The sequence below is a fragment of the Vespa crabro genome, chromosome 18 (assembly GCF_910589235.1).
Source record: "Vespa crabro chromosome 18, iyVesCrab1.2, whole genome shotgun sequence".
Lineage (NCBI taxonomy): Eukaryota > Metazoa > Arthropoda > Insecta > Hymenoptera > Vespidae > Vespa > Vespa crabro.
Genome location: NC_060972.1, coordinates 4,553,504 through 4,561,330, shown reverse-complemented (window position 1 = coordinate 4,561,330; position 7,827 = coordinate 4,553,504).

Here is a 7,827-nt window from a genome sequence, read left to right as displayed (position 1 = left end):
GAAAATGTTGAAACATTAATGATTATTCCTCGTTCGTTCGCGATGCATCATCGAAACGTTATTTAATTTAATTTATATAAGCGTGACGCGCGAGCGTTACAAATAAATAATTTATTTTCACCGACGAGTCAGATAACGTGAGAAAGTCGAATAGTCGTCATTCTGTAAATATTCAATGCCATCTAGCGATTGTTCGGCTTTGATCGACTCGTTGTAGTTTTTTTTTTTTTTTTTATTTCTGTTTTCTCATTTTTTATTTGTATCATTCTCTCTCTCTCTCTCTCTCTTTCTCTCTCTCTCTCTCTCTTTCTGTTTTTACGTTATTCGTTCTTTGCGAGAGATCTCGTTCTTTTTATATTCAGAACATAAGTTATTAAAGACGATAGATGGATTAAAAAAAAAAAAAAAAAAAAAAAAAAAAAAGAACAAAAGATTCCGTAGTATATTTATTTTCTTTCAGTTTTTTCCTTTTCCTCATTCACTTATATTTCCTTTGTTTTTCAACTCTTCGAATCTCCTCGACTCTACAACTCTCGTCTCACCCTTTCTTTTATTCGGAAAGCTTCGTGTGGGTGGCGAGCTTTATTCGCACAGCTTCACGGTAAACGATTCCAACAACAGTAGAGATGGCGAATACAGCAGAGTGCTCATGCAAAACCACCTACACATCATATGTATCCATGTGAATGAGAAGCTTGTTTACGGAGTGGTATAAATGATAAAGAAAAAATAAATGAATTTACTGAGGTCGTAGATTTGATAAGGAACCGATGGTACGTTGTTATACCAAACATTGATCCTATATTTCACTTATCTTTTATTCCTTTTATCTAACAAGATAAAATGCATGATCGTAATGTACAGTAAATATTATTATATTTAAATAAAATATCATTGGGGAGATAATTATTTATATGTAATTTAATATTTTATTAAACGAGATATATGTATGTATATTATAAGTTTCAATATTTTTAATTTTGCAAGTAAATTATACATTTCCTTTCTCAATATCTTTCATAATAATATGAAACCGTACTGCTTATTGATCTATCGAATACTGGTAGTAGGAAATTGTATCCATAGCTAAATAAAGTTAAAGAGAAAATATGTACGTTAGTTGCTATTTTGAGCCTTCATCTATTATTAAATTTAATAAAACGATTCTCGTATGGTTATTTTTAAACTAGAGAAAAATTTCCTTTTTACGATCACACCGTGAGATGTTTCGACCAATGACGGAATGTAAATGTCTACACCGTAAAAAGAAAAAGAAAGAAAAAAGGGGGAAAAGGGAAAAAAATGAAGAATTCGATCGTAACTCAAAGAGCCAACGAATGAGACTCATGAATATTGATTATAAAGTTAACACGTCGGATTGCATCTCGTTTAGGTTTCCTTCCTATCTTCTTCATATTCGTTCATTCATTGAGAAAAAATGATATTTGTTGAAGAAAGATTCAAGAATATATTCGTAGTTGAACTGATAAGAAAAATTATTCTTATATTTAACAAAAAATTTACAAGATTTAATTTAATTTCGAACAACCAAAACCGATAATTATTTTTAAAAAAATTCTTTATCAATTACTGCTTTAATTTATTTAAAATTAATTTTTTTCCACAAGTTAATTTTTATTTTTATTTAATATAGATATAATTACATATGCGAATAAATAATTTTAATTAAAAATTTGACACGATTCACTAGAAAAAAATAAAGCTACATCCATTGTTAAAATAATTCATTGCTCTTTCGTAGTATACGCGAGCATGGATCTCGATATTATTATGGAAACTTTTTAATTTTTAAAAGAATTTAGGTCAACTTTCTATACGGGTAAAAGTACGACATATTAAAATGATAGGCTCTCGTATCAAAGTGGATTGTATTATTTATCTGCTCTTTTGCTTCTTCGACGAATAATAATTTCTATTTGAATAAATAAACAATCATTGAGTGTAGTCGACTATATATTTTTCATTTTTGGAATACCGATACTAAAATAAATTTATTGAATTACGTAGCAAAAATAAAGTTCTCCGAACAGACATAAGAAAAAGGATAAGAGTCGAATTGAGAACGCATATAAATACGGGTTGAGAAGATAATTACCTATTGCCCATATAATTAATACTTTTCCATGATTATACTTTTATATTTTCTGTTAATATTGATGATAATAAGTTATACCATATTTGACCATTTAAGAAACTGATAGAAAACGCAAATTTTTAATTTTATAATTAAAGGAAATTATAGAAATTAGGAAATTTAATTTATTTCGAATTCGATATTAAGATTTCCGATGCGTTTCTCAAAGAAAATGTAAATAATAAATATAATATTGTAATAGTATATAAAAATCAAATAATTTTGTTGAAACGCATCGAAATGTACAGCCATTAGCTCGGTAGTATTTACGTTACATCATTTAACATATCGAAAATAATACCAGATTATCCGGATCTCACCGCGTGGAGGTTGCTGTACACGGAGATCCACGGGCTATTATCAAACAATCAATTAATCGCGTTTAATGAATCTTTTTTCAACTTGGTCGATAGTCGATCTAAGATGCATCAACCGTGATCATTCTCTATCCTACCCGAAAAGAAGAATGGATTTTATTATAAGAACATTTTATTAAGAGAAGAGAACACATATTTTCTTGTATATATTTTATACATCCCGGAAATGCACAAAATATATTTTATAATGATTAAGTTGATACTAACATTTGCAAAAGTTTAAAGTAAAAATATACGAAAGACAAGAAAGTATTAATTAGAAATATTTGCTTAATTCGTCAATAAGTGTTGCTTTATGTAAAGAACTTTCTACAAATAATACATAACTTATTTATTGATTAAGTCAAATATTTAAAAGTATCCATTCTTCTTCAATTAATTTAATTATTAGGCCGCGCAGGACAGCCGACCGCACTGTCATATCCTTAAAATTAACTATTTTTGCGAAAAAGCAATCGGCAATAAGCACCCAAGTTGCATAAGCATCCAAGACCCAAACATGCCTTATCTACTAACGCGTTATAAAATAAAGAAATTTCTTAAGCAGTCACTGACATACTTTATCACACAATTATATGTAAATATTTTCTAATAATTAAAAAGCAACATTATCTCTTAGTGTTCTAATTTGATATATCCCTTTTTCTAATTTGATATATCCCTTATACCTTATGAGAAAACCTGCAAAATTAAAATTAGTTTTATATAATGAATTAAAAATACAAGGAATAAAATTTACATTGGTATATAAACGAATGCAATTTTATTGTATATTGTTTAGCTATGTATATAAAAAATGAAAGGCAAACCAAAGTTTTCTTCTGATGAAAGTGATGAAAGCCTATAACAGAATAACGTATGATTATACATGAAATTATAGGTATATACTTTTTATATATATTTAATTAGTTAATTTAAAAAATGCCTCAACATTTATTTATTTTGAAGCGAATCTTTTAGAAATATGAATTATAAAAAAAATGTTCGGTGCAATCTCATTAGCATATGATCTGTTATCCGTTTCAAATGTTAATAAAATAATCATGATAGTATTTTTTTTTTTGAAATGTTTAGCTTACCTTCAGGCATGCAAATAAATATGTAAAAAATATAATAGCCATTTTAGGTGTTCAAATACGCGAAAATTAAAACGGACTGATGTTAGCGAATCCAACGATGTCCTGAAACAAAAATAAAATATATCAATCATGTAATATCATAAAATATGGACTAGATGCATTTTTCAACTAAAATCCCTATCTACTTTATTTTTAACAATTCTGATAAAACCCGTGACTCTACGTTATAGAATATAATGTTTAAATAATTAAGAAAAAATTCAAATATTATAAATATATACTAATAAGAATAAAAAATATATATATTTTAGTTAATTATGAATTATTTTAGACAGAAATCACAAATAAAATTTGATCAAAGTTAAAAATTGTAAAGGCAAAAAAGAGGAAGAGTAATTATTGTAATATTACATTTAAAAATTTAATACGTGAATTATAATTATTTCCTATTCTAACTTGTGCATCTAGTGGATGATACGGCACGAACTTTACGTGCCAAAGAGATGGAATGGTCCGTCATCTCCAGTTATAACAATAAACTACTGACGAGCAAAATGACAACGTGGTAAGACAATAAAAAATATATGATAAGACTAAGAGCCATTTTCAGAGGAACATGTTGATCCTTTGAAAAGATGACTCCTCGTCGATAGTTGCCCTCTTGAACCACAGAGTTTGTGGGGGCCTCTTCGGCAAATAGCCTCTTCTTTTCTTCGTGCCCTAACCACTGCTGCAGGGCATTCCCTAAGTGCACCGCATGGAGTTAGGGAGGGGAAGAAAAAGAAAACAAAAGAAAAAAAAAGAGAAAAAAAAAGAGTACATATTTTATGAACTATCCTAGCCTGTGGACGATCAATGGATCAAAAAAATTCACAAATCGTGCACATTTACACAGGCACATTTACTCGAATGCCCCAGCAGATATATTCAATCTAATCGATGAACCTATATTACTAACACTTCGCATTAGGAGAATCGTAAAATATCGAGCAAAACTAATAAATCTAATTAGACATCTTATGGTCATAATCTCTTGTCTGACCATTTTTATCTTTTATATTTATTATTTTTATTTTAACATACATATAGAACAAATTATACATTCTAAAAATCACGAAAGTGCGAAGCGTTAATATACTTAATACTAAGTATCCGACGTTTTAAAAAATCTTTACTAATTCGAAAGAAAGAAATTTTTAAACAAACTCATAAAGATTTTTTAGACTGTTATATTAAAATACAGAGCATCAGCAAAGTATGAAAAAAGAAAAAAATCAAATTTGTAAAAATTTGCTGAAACTTTGCAAATATCCGAAGACGCCACATTTCATTTCTGATCGGAAATTATATCCTGCGTCTTATTCGATCCTACCTACTTAAAATTAAATAAACATTCACGCAGAAAAAGGTATGCTACCTGCCTGCCTATAACCTATATTTAAAAAATAGCAAAACATTCATTCCAACACATACACTCCACGATTCTCTCACATACCGCCAGGGTGCAAAAGCCTACACTAGAGAGTATGCCCCGGGGCACCTCCGACACCCTAGCTCAAACGCGTATATTATTAACTAATTAGGGGTACGTACCAATTGCTGTAATCGACTGTCAAGGCTAATGATTATTGCGTAAATGACTAAAGCAAAAATAACTAGTATATACTAGTATATATACATACTAGTCATATACGAGTATTTCAAAGTTTCCAAACAAAATGTTGGCTACTACTACATGCAAATCTACTATATGCAAAATGACATTAATAATAATATATATTAGATATGTAGGAACAAAATTTATTTAAATATTATCGCGAACCAACATACGATTCACCACCTAGCACGCACATACACAGATGAACCGTACATCGGGCACAATCATTAACGCAATGACAGCCGCCAAATATGGGAACTTAAAACTAAACCCATATTAACTGTTTCTCACCTATACGTGTAACACCTGGGCACACGCATAGATGAGGACACAGATAAAATGGGGGGGAGAAACGGGAATTAGTTTATTAGAAGCTGAAAATCCTGATCTAAAAATTGATTAACTTATTATCTAGGGCCTACGGTCTATGACTCTATAAGTCTCTTTGTTTTCTTAGCAATTATTTTACTCGACCTTTTTTGTTTATTCTTTCAAAAACAACAACTCTATTGAGACTTTGTATTTATCAACAAAACTGATGGAATATTTATAAAATTTTTCATGCAATAGTAATCGAACAATCCTCGGACGATTCCTTCCAACAAGCGGCTATTCTAATAAAAGAACAAGATCATGATTTACCGCTTGCTTTCCAAAATCTATCCGTCGCGTATGTCTTCTTGCTCATTTTTTGATAAATCCATAACGATATATCGAAGTAGATTGCAATTGAATAAACTATGTACGAAACGATGCATGCAAACGACATCGTATGCTTTTTTTTTTCTGAAAGAAATCGGATAAATGAATGTCCGATTTCACTACTAATATCGCGAACAAATACGTACGAAAGAAGTGCTAATTAATTGCACTAGTAATTAAACGACTTGAACCGATGATACAAGAAGACCCTATCCTGAACTAATAAAAATAAGCATGCACAATAAATAAACAATGGAAAATATATACCACTCGCGAGTAAATCCAAAAGAGGAATTACTCACGGTCATGCTCGTCAATAATTTAATTAAAAAAATTACAACCAGTAACCCGTGCCGATTCGGACCTTTCGTCCTCGGCATGATTGAGCACTGGAGGGACTTAAAATTTTCACTCACTACTTAAGAAGTTCTCTGATGGCTCCAAAACACTCCTCCGCGAATTAGGTCGAAATTGAGGGTGGATGATTCGTAGATGGTTGAAAATGAGGTAGGTCGACATCGAAGTTGGTTGAGATCCTCTTCAATGATGCACTGACTCGAATACTCGATAATTATTTATTAACGAACGGTCACTGAATTTACTCTGCGATACTCTAAAATCTTTTATAAGTACAGCCTGTGCGACTGTTAAAAAAGCAACAAACTTTGCGAACAAACACTGACTCTATTAATGACTGCCTTGCACGCAGTCGATTCAAATATACATGTTCCTGAAAGTCACTTTAAAAATCGCGTAACGCGGTAAAATTTTTATCAACGAACAAACACTGACTCGACTTACGCGATTCTTCTTTTCTTTGATCGATACAACACTCGATTACTACATTGCTTCGCGCACGAATGCAATGATTATCTGAAAGAGAAAAGAGAAACGAGATGATCAGTAACAATATTATAATTAATAAAATGATTAACATTATCGAGGAAACGTTTAAAAAGAAATTTACTCACCAAAGTCTTCGTTGCTCCTTGCACGATGAGCATCCTGCCCCTGGATAATGTACCGGCACAAACACTGACTCTACTTCGCGAATTTATTTAATGACTCTTTTATATTAATTAATAAAAATATTACGAGCAAAGATTGACTGTACTTCGCGCACTATTGTAACGACGATCTGTAAAAGAAAAGAAAGACAAAATTATAAGTATCATTGTTGTTGAAATTAAAAAATTGTTGAAATTACTGAAGAAACATTTATAAAAAAGAAATATACTTACTGATGCACTTGATGGCCCTTGCACGATGAGCATCCTGCCCCAGGATCATGAAGAATGATGCATTAATACGAGGATGATTGTAAATCTGTGACTGTAAAAAAAAAGAAAAACAAAATTATTAGTTTCATTGTTATGATAATAACTTGTTAAAATCGTTAAAGAAAGATTTAAGAAAGTAATTTACATATTGGACTATTCGCTTTAACGCCTTATACGATGATATTAACACACATATAAAAAGTAACAAAAGAAAACGATATCCTATGTATTCCGTTTCGTCCGATTCCTAGAATATAATGTATTATACCTACAATAAAGAGCCTATAAATATATATATATATATATATATATTTATATATATATATATATATATATATAAATATATATATATATATATATATATATATATGCGATGCGATATGTAGCATATATCTGTATATGTATACGCATGAAATCTGTATCTATGAAGAGTGTATTCATAAAAATATATGTATATATATATATATATATGGTTAGGTATGACGAGTGTGGTTGGACATGTTACTGCGTATATGTTGCGTATATGTGTGTACGGCGTATATGTGTATACCTATGTATAGGGCATGTGTACGGAAAT